Below are 17,184 nucleotides of genomic sequence, written 5' to 3' on the forward strand. Positions count from 1 at the left end.
GCCTGACCCAAGACCACCTCTCCTTCAGGAAGAAGCTGAAGACCTGGCTGTTCGAGCAGTAGCGGCACCCCCCACCCCCCCCCCCCCAGCGCCTTGAGACCCTACGGGTATGTAGCGCGCTCTATAAGTGCCACTGATTGATTGATTGATTGAACTGCGGCAGCGTCCTGCATCTTGGTGCGTCCCGCTTCTAGCTCCCAGCGACACGCAGGCTTTGGCAAACAGAATTCCCAGCAAGATTAAGGGCCAGATATAGGAGGCCTAATTCCGGTCGGTAACGGCCGAAATAACCGAATTTCGGCCGTTACTGACCGGAATTAGGCTTTTCATATGTAGGGGCCTGAATTAAGGATTCGGTAATTTACCGAATCGGTAATTTAAGGAATCGGTAAATTACCGAATTCTTAAATACCGATTCGGTAAATTCCCGAATTCCTAATATAGGGAGCACTTAAATGAGTGCTTTTCCCATGTTAGGATTCTTTATTTACCACCAACTACAAGTTGGTGGTAAATAACGACAACCTCCAAAAAAGCAATTTCATGCAAATTATTTCAGTGCCATGTGGCAGACATACATGCCCTTAGGGCATGTATGTGTGCCACAAGTGCACCCATACACAATTGAGGGGTGCAACAGGGTGCCAAAGTGACACCCTGCCACCCTTCGTTGTTTTCCCCCTTTTACCGAATCGGTATATACCGATTCGGTAGTTCCCATTTATTCCTATGGACCTCCAGGCCCATAGGAATGAATGGGGAATACCGAATCGGTAAATACTGATTCGGTAAATACTGAATCTTAACGATTCGGTAATACTTACCAAATTTTTCCCTACATAGCATTTACCGATTCTAAAATACCGAATCTGTAAAATTCGTTATTTTAGAATCGGTAAATGTCCCTGACCTACATCTGGCCCTCAGTCTTTTGTCCCTGAGACTTCAGCCGGAGGCAAGCACAAGTTTAAGCCATTGGAGAATATTCTGTAAAATGATGAAAGTCCTTAAAAAGTTCCTTCTCCTTTCCTTGGCAATGAAGAAACCACTGCAGGCCAACCCAGTAAACAGCACACTGGCAGAGGGGCAGTCCAAACTCCCGCAGCTTCCTTGGTTGTTCTGCTTGGCAAAAGGTTTCTTGTTCCCAGAAGTGATCTAAAGTTCTTGGATCTGAGTCCCAATATTTATACTACTTTTCTCTTTGTTTTCTGAAAGCAGAGGGGCCTTTGCCCAGTCCAAACCAGTTCCTGAGCACTTTCTTTACATGACTCCTTCCTTCCTTTCACAGTGCAGAGCAGAGACATCAGACACACCACAGAAGGTGGAGCCAGCATTGTAGAGGGAAGGCCCAGCCCTATTCAAGTCCCAGGTGCAACTCCTACCTCCCATCTAGATGCAGATCTTTCTATTCACCACTGGGCTGCCTCAGCCTGTCTCTTGGAATCCCCCAGCCCTGTCACTCAAAACTCCAGACAAGGAATACACAACCTAGCAGAGGCAGGCCTGGACAGTTAGGCTATAAAATATCTACTTTCTAAAAGGGGTATTATCAAACATGAATGTTAAAACCAACTTTACTAAAATATATATTTTATAATTCTGAGTTCAAGCATACTAAATTCGAATTTCTACCATGTTCCCTGAGTCAGTTAGGATTATAAGATGTAATAATCTAACTGCCCATTCTGGCCGATGGAGAACAAGTAGCCTTGCAATAGTGAAAACCAAAAATGGCTGTAATTCCCTATTAGGACATGCTACACACACCAGGTAATGTCCTACCTTATACTTACAATTCACCCTGCCCTTGGGACTACCATAGGGGTGGCTGATATGAAGCAAAGGGAAGGCGTTAGGGACTGGCAAGTGGGTGCACTTGCCAAGTCGACATGGCAGTCACAGACAGCACACAGGCCTTGCAATGGCAGGCCTGAGACACACTTTACAAGCTGCTTCTGTGGGTGGCACAACCAGTGCTGCTAGCCCACCAGCAGCATTTGATTTCAAGTCCTGGGCACACATGGTGAACTGTACTAGGGTTTGATCAGTAAATCAAAAGCCCCAATCATGGAATCACTAATCAGTACATCAATTTAACATAGGGAGCACTTGCACTATGGCACTGAATAGCAGTGGCACAGTGCCCAAAGCATATAACCAGCAAAAACATTTAAAAACAGAGTAGGCAATCAGTAAAAATGGAAGGGAAACTCCCGCAAATGATGCCAGGTCTAACACAGTGCAAGCAGCAGCAACGTTGCTGCTGAAGCTCTAATGTCGGTAGACAATCTGGAGTCGATGGTGCCGGCAGGCCAATGCTGCGGTTTGTGACGGAGAGGAGCACTGAGTAACTTACAAGCAGTGGCCCCAGGCCACGGTTCTGGCAGCGTTGTCAATGTCGGCGTGCAGGATTGTCATTGGGGATACCAGGGTGGTGGTGCGCAGCTAGGCGGTGTGAAGAGTGGTGCCCTTGGGTCACTATGCAAGCAGCGGCTCGGGGGGAGGGGGGTCATTGGCTGCGTCGTGAGTGAGACCAGGGTTGCAGTGCGAAGTGGGCGATGCTCTTTGCAGTGCCAACACGTCACGGAAGCGGCAGCGGCATCGTTGATGGCGTTGGGTTGCTTTTTCCTTTGTGGCAGCTGAAACACGCAGTTCCAGATGTGATGGAGGATGGTGAAGTCTTTGGTGTGTCTGAGACCTCCAACAGGAGGCAACCTCTACTTCAAGCCCAAGACAGAAGCAGCAACTGCATGCCAACCCAACAAAGCAACAAACAGCAAAGTGGAAGTACTCCTCCTGTGAGCTCTTCTTCTTGGCAGGGTCCTTAGTCCAAAGGTTTACTAAAGTTCTGGGGTCAGGGCCCCAACATTTATACTACTTATCCCTTTGAAGTAATAGGAAGCAAGCTCCTCTTGCTCAGTAGAAACCACTTGTGTCCTCTCTAGGCCAGCTTTACCACAGGAGGTGGAGGAGACTGCATTGTGCAAAGCAGACGCAGCCTATTCAGGTCCTAGTGAAAACTCCTCCCACCACTCTAAATTCAGAAAGGTGTATTCAGCCTGGCTATGAGTCACCCGGAAAGGCAGGATACACCGCAACCCCCCATTGTGCCTGTCTACAGTGAATGCGCATCCCTAGCTCCTGTCACTCCAAACCCAAATGGAGAATACACAAACAGGCAGAGGCACACAGGATGGTTAAATAAGAAAATGCTCACTTTCTAAAAGTGGCATTTGTAAACACACAATTGCAAAACCACTTTTACTAAAAGATGTGCAATTAAATTTCTCAGCTCAGGGAGCCTAAACTCCATTTCTTTCTCTATCTTTTCCCAATTGAAAGTTACACTTTTAAAATGTTACAAGGTAGCTCCAATGTTCACCTATGGGAAAGACAGGTTTTCAATACTGAAAAACGAAATTGGCAGCATTTCACTATCAGGACATGTAAAACACACCAGCACATGTCCTACCTTTCACATACACCGCACCCTGCCCACAGGGGTACCTTTAGCCTAGGATAGGGGTGCCTTACATGCAGTAAGGAGAAAGGTTAGGGCCTGGCAAGTGGGAGCACTTGCCAGGTCGACGTGGCAGTTAAAACTGTGTGCAGACACTGAAGTGGCAAGTCTGAGACACATTTGAAGAGCTACTTCGGTGGGTGGCACAACCAGTGCTGCAGGCCCACTAGTAGCAGTTGATTTACAGGCACTGGGCATATAAAGTGCACAGTGCTAGGGACTTACAAGTACATCAAATATACCAATCATGGAAAACCAATCATAACACAATTTACAGTAGGAGCACTTACACTTTAGCACTGAATAGCAGTGCAAAAGTGCGCAGAGACACCAAACCAGCAAAAACAAAGTCTTTTAGTGTAGTTGTTTTTTAAAGAACAAGTTACTTACCTTCGGTAACAATATATCTGTAAGAGACATCGATTTGTTATAAATTCCTTACCTTGTGAATTACCCCCAGGTGTCAGACTGTATCCGGAGAAATTTTTTGTCAGCAGTACCCCTGCGCGTCGAAAGGTGGCGTCGGTCGGTTCCGCGTAAGTCGTTGTTGTCGTGGTCGCCGGGATGACATTGCAGCAGCTACTTAGACGCTGCACTCGCGTGCTGACGTCGGTTCTGTACACGACTTTCAACGCCAGAAGTGCAGAGCCATGCAAGACACTAACCACTGGTGTGAAAAACTAGGGCCCTGAAATGAAATCCTTAACCCTAGAAGTCAGTTCGCAGAACGGGGAGAATGGGTGGGGCAGTAGGAAATCTATAACTTATCTATGTCTCTTACAGATATATAGCTACCGAAGCTAAGTAACTTGTTCATCTGAAAGAGAAAGTTAGTTATAGTTTCCTGACCTTAGAATAGATACCCTAGCAATACCATCCTTGGAGGAGGGACTGCGAACTAAGTTCACACCAGAAATTCCTGGAGGACAGAACGGCAAAATAGCTGTCCCTTGGGACTAGGCTGTCCAGGCAGTAATGTCTGGTGAATGTGTGCAAGGATGCCCACGTGGCCGCCTGGAAGATGTCAAGGAGTGGGACTCAACGTGCCAATGCAGTAGTTGCTCTGGTAGGCCTAGTGGAATGAGTACACAGCCCCACTGGAGGTTCCTTTTACGCTAAAGCGCAAGAGACTTTAATACAAAGGACAACTCATTGAGAGATGGTACGCTTTTGGTCAGCCTGACCTTGCAACGAAGAGTTGATCACCCATCCGGAATTCTTTTGTGCAGTCAAGATAGAAGGACAGCACACATTTTGGGTCCAGACAGTGGAGTCTCTCATCCTCCTTGGAAGGTTTCAGAGGTAGGAAAAAGGTGGGCAAAGTGATAGTTTGCCCAATGTGAAAAGGTGTGACTACTTTAGGGAGGAACAAGGGTCTTATCCTAAGCACCACTTTGTCCAGATTCACAGAGAAGAAAGGGGGCTTGGAAGATAGAGCCTGACACTCACTCACCCTGCGAGCAGAGGTGATGGCAGCAAGGAAAGCAGTTTTTAGAGTGAGGAGCTTGGGAGGACAGTTGTGGAGAGGCTCAAAAGGAGTGCACATAAGATAAGTTAAAACAAGATTCAAGTCCCACTGGAGCATTATGAAAGGAGATGGAGAAAATAGATGAATCATGCCATTAAAGAATCTATTTGCAATAAGGGACTCGAATAAAGAGGGCTTATCTGGTAGACAAAGAAAAGCAGAAATATCTGCAAGATAGCCTTTTAGAGTGTTCAGAGCAGAGCCCTGCTGGGTCAAAGAAAGGATGAACAAAAGAACCCTGGAAAGAGGAGCAGAGAGGAGATCCACAGCCTTTGCTGCGCACCATGCCACAAACGTATTCCATCGACAGGCATATACCATCTTAGTGGAGGGACGCCTGACTGCCAAGATGATGTTACAGACTTCGGGAGGAAGGTCATAACCATTGCTGCTCAATCTCCACACAAGGAGGTGGTTCAGGTGGAGGGCCTTCCCCTGGGGCAGTCTGATCGGAGGATCGATAGCCCTGCTCAGGAGCTCGGTGTACCAGACTCGTCATGCCCTGTCCGGAGCCCAAGAATGACTTGGGCCCAGTCACACTTGATCATCTTCAGCACTTGGGGCAGAAGTGGAACAGGCGAAAAGGCGTACAGGAGGCCGCAGTTCCACTCGCGACGAAAAGCGTCGCCGAGCAAGTTCCACTTTGGAAATTCCCATGCGTAAAACTGCGGACACTGGGTGTTCTCTTCGGTGGCAAACAGATCTAACCAAGGCTCTCCCCACCGGTCAAAGAGCTCTTGCACTGCCTCCGAGTGAAGATGCTATTCGTGATCTACCAGGCACAGATGGCTGAGTTTTTCTGGCCTGGATTTCAGAGATTGAACCACCAGGGTCATGCCCTGATGTTCCAGCAATGTCCAGAGGCAAAGCGCCTCTTGATATAGGGTCCACGACCCTACCCCACCCTGTTTTTTGCAGTATCACATGAAGGTGGTGTTATCTGTGAACACCTGCATTACCTTCCCTTTGAGGGAGGGGAGGAATGATTTCAGTGCCTGGCGGATCGCCCGGAGCTCCAACAGGTTGATATAGAGCCCGGAGCCTGCCAGAGGCCAGACCCCTCTGACCTACTCCTCTCCCAGATGGCCACCTCATCCCAGGAGTGACACATCCATCAGTACCGTTACGTCTGGTTGGGGAAGGGAGAGGGATCTGCCTCTGACCCAATCTTGGATCGTTAACCACCACTGCAGTTGTTGTACAGTCCCTCCGAGATCTGGATATAGTCGGAAAGACTTCCCTGATGCTGTGCCCACTGGAACTTCAGGTCCACCAGCAGGATGCAAGAGGCCATGAGGCCCAGCAGCCTCAGTTTCATTCTCACCAAAATCCAGGATAGAGGCTGAAAGATCCGTATCATAGCCCGCATAACCCAGACTCGCTGCTCGGGAGGATAGGCCTGAAGCTGCACTGTGTCCAGACCAGCTCCAATGAAAGGGAGTATGGGAAGCTGGCTTGGTATATGATCCACTCTTATGTAAGTGGGCACCCTGAACCAATTCAGACAACCCTTATGGTGATTTTAGTGATCTTAGACGACTGTAGAAATCTCTCTAAGTGGTAGCTGTGGAGAGCAGCATTCAGGCTTAGTCCAGAAGGAGTGTAAAGCAGCTTGTTTTACCAGAACATAATCTTGTAGGTATAGATTAAGTGAAAAAGAACCACACAGTGTATTTATAAAAATATGTATTTATTATAAGACACTCACTAACACATACAGATATCTCCTACTTGGATATATGATACACACAATCCTTTGCTATAGAAACAGGTAAGTCGCACAGAATACACAATGGTCCCCTGGGGAAGACCAAACCATATACTAAAATAGTGGTATGCGAACCACGACTCAAGTAAAGACTATACCCAGAGGACATAGGAGTGCCAGGGACCAAAGGAACCGCCCAAGGTGAGTATCTAGGAGCCCCACGGAGGTCGTGTGCTGTGTGGGAACATGACAGCCTCTCCATACAAATCAACGCGTAAGTCGCAGTTGCAACTTTAAGGAAAGAGGACCGTTCCCAGTGGACCCTGACAAAAACCTGTGGAGGACAAGAGGTTGGAGAGCCACCCCACCCGTGGATACCCTTGGAACCAGGTTACCTGAACCAGGGAAGCCGGGTGCATAGCTGTGAATTGGCGTTGGAAACCGTCGTCAAACTCAATGGGAGACTTCAGGAAGATGCTCCTGCTGGAGAAGGTGAAAGTGTCTGGTGAAACCTAAAGGTGGATTCATGGTGAAGAGTACCTGCAAGAAGAGGGGACAGAGTCTAGACACTCAGGAGTGACCAGGGGGCATGTGAGATAAGTGCCCACCGATGTCAGGTGTTGCAGTAAAGACATGTCCTATGAGCTGCAGCTGTGAGGACCAGGCAATGCTGTGGAAGACCAGGGGCTGCTCACGAGCTGTCCAACGTCAGATGTCGAGAGCTGAGGGGTCGGTGTCCGTCGGTAGCACCAACAAGCCTTGGCAACTGCCAAAAGCGTGAAAAGCGAAGAAGGTAGAGTGTCGGGTCCAGCAAGGTCCAGGTGACTCACCACAAGCAGGGGAGTCAAGGCAGGCCCCGCAGAAATCAAGGGGGGCCTAAAAAGGACACACAGGCCCAAGGCACTGGAGTCACAAGAGGACCTCAAGCAGCTCACCAAAGAAGCAGGCATCCAGTGCAAGTGATACAGTGAGGATGAAGATCATGGTCACAGGAGATGCTTGAGGTGGGGGCTACTTGGACTGCTGCTGGCTCTCAGAGCCGCAAGGTTACTGGGCCCCACATCCGCGGCCACGCAGAGCCTGGTAAGATTGCGTGAACGAGTGGCTAGACTGGCCCGGATGAGGCTGCTGTTGCCAGGAGCGAAAAGCAGACTGGAGTGGGCAGGAAGACGCAGCGAGGCCTACCGATCTGACCGTAGCCCGAGAATCCTTAAAGTGCTCCAGCGCTGAGTCTGCTTTGTTGCCAAAAATATTACGCCCATCAAAAGGCATTTCCAGCAAAGTTGACTGGACATCCCCCGAAAAGCCAGATGTCCTCAACAGGCGTGGAGCCTAACGGCTACCGACTTGGCAATCGTTCTGCCTAGTGAATCCACATTGAATTGTGAATTTGGCTGTGTCTCTCCCATCTGCCACTGCCTGGGAGATTATGGCCAGAGCCTCCTCTGGGTACTGTGGTAGCATCTGCGTGACTGTATCCCAGATGGTATGGGAGTATTGGCCCAAGAGGTAAGAGGGATTCACAGACTGCAGGGCCAAGCTGTTCACAGGAATTATCTGTTACAGACCGCCCGGGACTTTTAGTATTCAGCAACAGCAGTCATTGATCTCCACCTTTACTAATATGGCTGCCTCCCACAATAAACTGTTAATCCTTGGAGATTTTAACCTGTGGCTGAATGGTTCCTTAGATACAGGGCTGCTTAACCTTCTCCACTCCTGTGAAAGTATTGGTCTCCACCAACATGTTATGGGAGTCACCCACAGGGCTGGACACAGGCTTGACCTGATCTTTTCAGTCCCTCAGCTAGTACATATGAGCGAAATTCTACCTATGACTTGGACTGACCACTTCCTTCTTAAATTCTTTGTTAATAGCATTAAGGCCTGCACACAGGCACAAGATACTATCACTGAATTTATGTGCAGGGACTGGAGAGCTCTTGGGAGGTTAAGAACTACTGGTGCAGTATTTAGGGTTGAGGACAGTTTCTCTTCAGACTGTCTAGTCGATGTAAACTATGCTTCTATGTGTCTTAGAATCACAACGAGGGTAGACTCTCTTGCCCCGCTAAATAAACGCAGATACAAGAGTAGAGCCTCAGCTCCCTGGTTCAACGATTCTTTAAAGGCTTTAAAACTAGCCTGTAAACAGGCTGAAAGGAAATGGAGGCAAGGGTACACAAACGCTGGCAGATTGTTCTGAAAAGCTAAACTTGCCGAATATAAAGCCCTGATTCGCAAATCCAAAGCCGACTACTTCTGCTCTACGATCTGTACTGCGGCTAATAGTTCTAAAAGCATTTTTCAGATTTTGAAGGGTCTCACTAACCCTGAATGCACTAAAACGTCGACTCCCCCTACGCAGACTCTCTGTGATAACCTTGCTCTGTTTTTCAAAGAAAAAATTGACACTATTATTCAAAATCTCAGCACCTCTACCATTATGACTTGCTCCATCAGTCCAGGGGAAGGGGATGCAGGGGATGGAGAGGGGATCCCTGGCTGGCAGTCTACTGATCTCTTTTCGGAGTTTCCTCCGATTACGGAGGAGGACCTAGGCAGACTGGCTCGGGGGATTTCTTCTGGATCACCTCTGGACCCTATCCCTCATAAAATTTGGAAAGACTATGGGGAGGAATTATTTCCTACCCTTTGTAGGATTTGCAATCAATCATTGGCGAGTGGCACTGTCCCGGCATCCTGGAAACAGGCTCTTGTATCCCCGCTGTTAAAAAAACCCTCCCTTAACCCAGAATGTCTACAAAATTATAGACCAATCTCCTTGTTACCGTTCCCTGCAAAAATCACTGAACGTTGGGTGAGCTCGCTCCTTTCTCAACATCTGGAGCAACATCAATTCCTGGATGAAATCCAATTTGGTTTTCGCCCAGCCCATGGGACCGAAACGGCCTTGCTCACTGCCATGGAGGATCTTCGAATGCGTGCGGACAGAGGTCAAGCAGTGGCTCTGATTCTGCTTGACCTGTCTGCCGCATTTGATACGGTAAATCATGTGATCCTCCTGGAGAGATTGAGTGAGGCCGGGGTAGGGGGTGTTGCCCTGCGATGGTTTTGCTCCTTCCTATGCAATAGGCAGCAGGGGGTGTCCCTCCCCCCTTTTCAATCTGCATTCTCCCCGGTGTCCCAGGGGGTGCCTCAGGGTTCGGCAGTTGGTCAGATTTTATTCAACGTGTATCTGAAACCCCTGATCACGTTGATAAAATCTCATCAGATCAATGCTATTAACTACGCAGATGATACCCAAATCATCTTGTCGTGGGAGGGTGAGGAAGCGATCCCGCTGGAGACTTTTCATGACTGTATGCGAGATACGGCGCGTTGGTTACACAATAACTCACTGCAGTTCAACGCCAGCAAGACTGAGGTGTTGTTTTGTGCTGGAAGTCGGATTCCCCGTCCTTTCCCGGACAATTTCTGGCCTCCAGAAACAGTGACAAAAACTCAACCGGTCACCATTGTTCGCAATCTGGCCGTCATGTTGGACAGTAAATTAAGCATGGAAGCTCAGGTGGCGAAAACGGTGTCCACTTGTTTTGCCCTCTTTAGGCCTCTTCGAAAGATCCTACCTTTACTTCCCTTACAGGCCCGGGCCTTGGTAGTCAGATGCACCATATTGAGCAGACTCGACTACTGCAATGCCCTTCTGCTTGAGTCACCGGGTATGCTGCTAGATAGACTTCAAAGACTGCAGTCTGCTGCCGCCAAGCTTGCTCTTGGCTGGCCCAGAAGATCCTCTGCATCGGCGGCACTGGCTGTGCTCCATTGGCTTCCGCTGAGGCAGAGAATATCCTTCAAATCCCTCTGCCTAGTCTTCAAGGCCCTGCATGGACTTGGGCCCAGCTCCCTGCAAGCCAAATTTGCCTGGTATACCCCTACCAGAGCACTCCGCTCAGCAACTGCATGTTTGGTGAAGGTACCCAGGTTTAAGAGGGTCAGGGCTGGGGGCAGATCTTTCGGAGTTGCTGCCTCTAAACTCTGGAACAGTCTGCCCCGCCAAACCGAGGAACTTCTCCTCTTCAGGAAACGTGTTAAAACTTGGCTGTTTCCGAAGGTCTAACTTGCTGGACTCCTTCCCCCGCTACATTCTTGTCTGCCACTTTGTGAAGCCTAAGCGCCAGGATACCTGTAAGGTGATAGTCTGCGCTCTATAAATTCCTTAAATAAAATAAAATAATAAAGCTGGAGGAAGAGAACATGCGCTTCCCAATATGATCCAGCTTCTTGGATTTCCTATCTGGGGGAGTAGAAGAGAATGCGCCCTTGGAATGACCTCCAAACTTTTGGAGGAAGGGTGTTGGGTGAGGAAAACTGGGTCGCCCAGGGCCGGGTGATGGCAGCGGGCAATCGTCCTTTCCACACTGTGCTGTGCTTGGACCAGGTGCCCAGGAGGACGTCAGTAAGGGCTTCGTTGAAGGACAGAAGGGGTTCAGAGGAGGTTGCCGCAGGCTGAAGAACCTCTGTCAGAAGGTAGGCTTTGACTGCCATTAAAGGGTGCTCCAGCCCCAAGGCCTCATCCGCCCTTCGCACCACCACAGCGTAGGACGGTTCCTCCTCTGTAGCCATGGTAGGGGGAGAAAGAATGCCAAGATCTGGAGAAGTATCCAGACCACTGGCGTCACCCAGGTACTCTCTCCCATCTGGCTCTTCGAGCTGGTCTGCTTAAGGGTCCAACGACCCCTCCCAGTCCTCATCATCACCTTCTGGGCAATAGGAAACACCAGGGAATGAACAGGAATGAACAGGGAAACAAATTGCACCCTCCAGCATTGGGTCCGAAGTCGATTGACGTTGGCCCAGGTCCGGGGCCATCTCGGGGGTGAGGATGGGGACGGCGTTGGCCAGGGGAGTTGCTGGAGGGGTCAGCGCCAAGGAACATTGAGTAAGATTGACCGGCGACAATCTTTATCCACGGGGACCGGCTCCAGGGCAGAAGCTGCAGGCATTGATGGCCCAGGACCCCGATCGACTCCGCTGGGCCTGAAGGCGCGCCAGCAGAGTCGGGCTGCCCAAAAACAAGGTGGAGGGCCTTGTAAAACTATCAGAGCTGTGCAGAGGATGCTCTGACTCCCGGAAACAGGGGGAGAAGAGGAGTCGTCCCTGGAGAAGCATGGGAAATGGAGCCTTAGAGCGCCTACGCTCTGGGTCCAGCATCGCTTCAGCTGACCGTCAGGGAGAAGGTGAAGAGCGCCAGTGCTTCTTTGCCTTCTTCTTCTTAGACTTACTTGAGGATCTTGAGGACTTAGAGTGCGACGAGGTGTGATGGCTACACAGGCAGTCTCGAGACTTTCCTCTCGAATGACACCAGGAAAAGTAACGACGCGGAACAGTCCGCCGGGCCTCCAATAGCTTTCGCAAAGAGTTTGGATTCATGGCCTGTCAGTTGGAGCACGACTTCGGGTCGTGGTCATGCTCCAGACACCAAAGGCACACAAGGTGCGGATCCGTCACAGATATCAGCTTGTGATAGGAGTCGCAAGGAATGAACCCAGTCTGGCGTTGGGACATCCCTCGTGCACCAGGAGTCATAGACTTGAAAAAAAGTTGACAAAACGTCGAAAAAAGTTATTCAAAAAGTGACTAAGGGGTAGCTCTCTCCAGATCAGTGCTAGGCTGGAGTGGAAAAAGAAAGAACTGACATCAGAACACAGGGGCGGCGTCTAAGTAGGCACTGCAATGTCATCCTGGGGATTGCGATGTACAGGGGGACTGCTAAGAAACAATTCTCCGGATGCAGTCTGACGCCTGGGGGTAATTCTAAGGTAAGGAATCTATAACTAACTGTCACTCTCAGACTGCCACTTTTAGAAAGTGGGCATTTTCTTGCTTTACCATTCTGTACCTCTGCCAGCCTGTGGAATCCACGTCTGGTTTAGAATGGCAGTTGTGGTGTTTGTGAATTCACTCTTGACAGTCACACAAAGGGAGCTGAGTTGTTCCCTGCATATTCTGATGGCACAACACTAGGCTGATTGGTCTACCTGAGCCAGAGTGGTGGGAGGGGTTGTAACACCTGAATAGGGCTGTGACTGTGACTTGGAGCAGCCTCAACACAGGGTCCCGTTATGCGTGACAATGTAGAGTTTGCCTCATGTTCTCTGATGGACTTTGCGTTCATCAACTTTAAGTCAAAGCAGGTCTTGGAGTTGTAGTTCGGCCCCAGGCACCATAAGCATACATGGTAGAGATCATCGCAGAAACTTTTTTGCGACAGCCTTGATAGGAATCGAAGGCTATAGATTTGGGGAGATGGGGGAGATATCCCTTGTACACTGGAAAATGTTTCGGGTTCAAGTCTCAAAGTGACAATGAGGGAGCTTCGGATCCACATCAGGTGATATGGGAAGAAAGGAACTTACCTCAGCGAGCAGGAATAGTGCTCATATAGGCAGCACGTCCTCACACAAATCTGTCTCCAGCCCTCTGTAGTTTGTCTGGAGCCAGGTCAAGGAAAGGCAGGGTCTTGTGCACTACAAATACTTTTCTTTGTAGTTTGCCTACTTCAAAGGCAGCAACTGGTATAAGTACTGGAGTGGTGACACCTTAACTTCAGAACACTTCTGGACTAAGAGGAGATTCTGCCAAGAAGAAGACCTGGAGAAGCTGTAGGAGGGGAACTGCCACTCTGATTTTTGCTGTGTTGGGCTATTAAGGTCAATTCAATGGGGTCACCCTGTATCCCTCGGAACATGGGTTAATAGTTATAAAGCTACAAGTGATTCCGTTGAGTAAGTACCACGGGGTACTGGTTCAGAACATGATTATTTCTTTCACAATCAATAGTGATTTTGTACTAGACTTTTACAAATGTACCACACCTCAGTAAGTTTTTATCAAAAATATAAATTTATTAAATTATTTGTTATGTTTTTCTATTTTTCTCGCCAATTGTGTAAACAATATTAAAACAAACAAATAATACCAATGGGGGCTGTCTGGCAATGAAAACGCAATACCAAATACACAGACATTTCAATGGGTGACTGTGGTGACTTATACTGCATATGGGTGACCTTTCAAATTCAAACAATAAACAAGAAAATAACAAATTCTCCATCCTTTTCAGGTCTTTCACTTTAGCTAGTCCTATTCCTTACATTAATTGCTATAGTGAGCTAGGACATGAGATGGTTGAACGTCTAACCATCTCATGTTATTGTGCTTTTATTGTCAGACAGCTCCCGTTGGTATTATACGGATTTTCAATGCTTCGCAACCGACCCATCAACCCCCTCGCAGTAAGGAATCGACCTAGCACCTTCCCTGGCAGTATAGAATCGATGCATCACCTCCCCAGTACTGCAGTAAGGAATAAATGCATCACCACACCTGGCAGTAAGGAACCGAAGCATCGCTGTGCATTCCGGTGCTTCAGCTCCCCTGCACCTGTTTTCGATTTTGACCAAGGTACTTTCTCATAAAAGTGATGTATCCATAGTTTCCTAAGGCCTTAACTGTTCTGAATCTTTTAAAAGTAATATCTTTTGTTGTGTATATTAGATTTTTGTAAATTGTCTTGTTTTAGTCTGATAAATATTGGCTATTTTTCTAAGCTGGTGTAGTGATCTCTGGTAGTGTTTCTACTGTATACTGTATGTTTACATACAAATGCTTTACACATAGCCTCTGAGATAAGCCTGGTTGTTCATGCCAAGCTACCAAAGGGGTGAGCACGGATTATTTTAGCTGTGTAATCCCCTTACTCTGACTAAAATAAGGGTCCATACTCAGACAGGGTGCAAACCACTGCCAACTAGATACTTCAATTTCAAACACAACCATATTCCCCCAGAACCCATGGACTTTGGTTTCCCAGAATGCTTTCCCTTGGGTTCATCTTGCGCCAGTCCAAGAATTTCACCTCTAGGGGCACAATAGGAATGCCTCTGCCATCTCTCTTAATCATGACCTCAGTTCTGAAAAACAACAAAATAGAATGGAAGTCCTATTCCATTATTCCTAGCTGAGATATTCAGGTAAATTCCCCCCAGGACACTCAGTCCACAGCATAAAATGAGAGCCGAGAGGGAGGGGCTGTGATAGGCCATAATTCACCTCGCGGTGGACCGCCAGCTCAATAGCAAGATCTAACTACGAGTTTTTTAACTGCAGCAACTTTAATATATGATAATATAGTGGCTGCTGGCACTAGACATGTCCTCCAATGCATCCTTGTTAAAGGATTTCAAGTGTACTCATTCTAATTACAAAGCCTCAAAAGAGTCGTGTATTGTTACTTTTCATCACTACCTTCCCGAGTTCAGAGTGGGTAATTTGAGCACTTACTGTCTTCCTTGGATGTAGTAGTAATTTATTAGGCTCCCTCTCCAGAATTGATCTGTGATTCTCCGTAATCCATTGTCACCATTGTAGGCACAGAATATATCATCGAAAGTTGATAAGGTAGACATCCAAATATTTTGACACTATCACAATAGGCACAAAGTTATCTAGAGTCACCAAAACGGCCAAGTGAGCCAAGATTGGTGTTCATCTGAAAGTCACTTTCCTTCTGTAAAGTTCTTTCTGGTACGGCTATATGACCACAGATTCCTCACCTTTTAAATATTCCACAGATGTCAGACTAGATCCAGAAACGTTTCAGCAGTACCTCTGTTTGCCTGAAGGTAGTGTCTTGCTGCTCCCAAATGACGCTGTTCCACTCTGGAAATGATGTGCAGGGTCAAAATAGGCACCACTCTAATATGATGACATCAGCTGCATTCGAGACTGTCCATGCCCCAAGATGCAAGCCCCAACAGCAAAATGGTAGATAGTGCACAGATTCCTGGACTTGAGATCTTATTACTGGATAGAGTCCTATCACAGAACAGGGAGGATGGGCGGGGAGGAATCTGCAGCTAGATAGTCCCCAAAAGACAGAGTGTTACTGAAAGTAAGTAACTTGTTCTTCAGTTAGAGCCTTCCTCATCTTTTGAATGGATACCAAAAAAATACCAAAAAAATAACTATTTGGAGGTGGGTCTGTCACGGGACTCAAAAATTGTAATTCTTGCAGGACTGAGTGGTCAAAATGCCTCTCTAAGCAAGCCGGACTATCCAGACAATAGTGCTTCGTGAAGGTGTGGAGAGATGTTGTAGGAGAGTAGGATCGGCTTCTTATGGTTACCCCCACTTTTTGCTGATGTTTCACTGTTTTTCGACTTTAGTCTGGCTGGGACCCTGCTATCCAGGACCCCAGCCTAGCTGATTTCTCTCTAAATTGATTCCATGTATTTTAGGTACACTCCAGTTTGGTTACTGGGGTACCCTTATGAGTCCCTAGTTTATGCTACCTTAGGTACAAAGGGCATAGGTACCCCAGAGGCCTACCAGGGGCTGCAGCATGTATTTTGCCACCCCTGGGAAGCCTTCCAAAATGACACCACAGGACTGCTAATGAAGCCTGGGTAAGGTGGTGCATGCACCCCTTACTTAGATTTAGATATAGGTTACCTATATCTACCTAATATCACTACACATGTAAACCTATCAGTAACGCCTATGGCAGGCCATATCAATCCTGAAAGCAGGGTGCTGGGTTTTGTGTGAGAGGGTGCCCATGCATGAGCAGGCCCCTCTGCTGCCTTCGGAATCTATTCTCCGGGGTTGTTCTGTGATGCATCCAGACCATATACTCTTAAGTGCATTATAACCTTGCGGTAAATGCTAACTTTACAATAGCTGCAAGGAAACATGTCGTATTTGGTGTCAAACACTTTGGGAACAAACCCTCCCAGACAAGCTTTAGTGTATTGGGGCTGGGTGGGTGCACTCCAGGAGTGCATTGAAGTCTGAACTGGGGGCACACTGGGGGCACATTTGGTGTCCCTGTGCATAGCCCAAACCAGTTGCAGGGGCTACCATCGACGATCTACAGGACTAGATGACTGAATAATCTCCCTTGGAGTAAAGGAGTTACTCCCCTGCTTGGCAAGCACCAAATACGTGCATGCCCGGTTGGATCTTTGAAGCTCCAGCCAGACTCCGAAGTATTTGCCATACAGGAGGTGGGTTTCCAGACTTCCCAGAGGCCAACCCGCGTCCCCAGCAAAGCTGAGACCCGTAACCCTCGTGGGTACCTTGGAACCAGAACCCCTGGACACTGCACATTTGCAAGTGCATTAAATTCTTGACGTTCATTGAGGCTGTGCATTGGGTTACTTGTAGCCCAGACCCCAAGCACCTTTTCCATCGGAGATTGCTGGTCTACACTCCACAAGTGTTCCGTGCGCTGGCCCTTTGTGCTTTCGCTCGAGGTACCTTTGCGATCCCTGGTCCGTTGACTGGTGGGTCCCTGAGAAGGCAAATTTGACTTTCCTTGGGCTTCCCTGGTTGCTCCAGACGTGCCCTGCCACTCCACCACTTGGGGAGTGCCACGGACCTTGCTGGTCCGCACCGAAGCAT

At 48.2% G+C, this 17,184-nt stretch overlaps 1 protein-coding gene and 1 pseudogene across 4 annotated transcripts in view; both read right to left on the reverse strand.

Moving 5' to 3' along the window:
* Nucleotides 1-17,184, reverse strand: part of SMARCA1 (SNF2 related chromatin remodeling ATPase 1) — a 2,556,005-nt gene that overhangs the window by 69,768 nt on the left and 2,469,053 nt on the right. The window lies entirely within an intron of this gene.
* Nucleotides 15,021-15,306, reverse strand: LOC144829618 (18S ribosomal RNA; annotated as a pseudogene).

Source organism: Lissotriton helveticus, chromosome 4_1, assembly GCF_964261635.1.
Source record: "Lissotriton helveticus chromosome 4_1, aLisHel1.1, whole genome shotgun sequence".
Classification (NCBI taxonomy): Eukaryota; Metazoa; Chordata; class Amphibia; order Caudata; family Salamandridae; genus Lissotriton; species Lissotriton helveticus.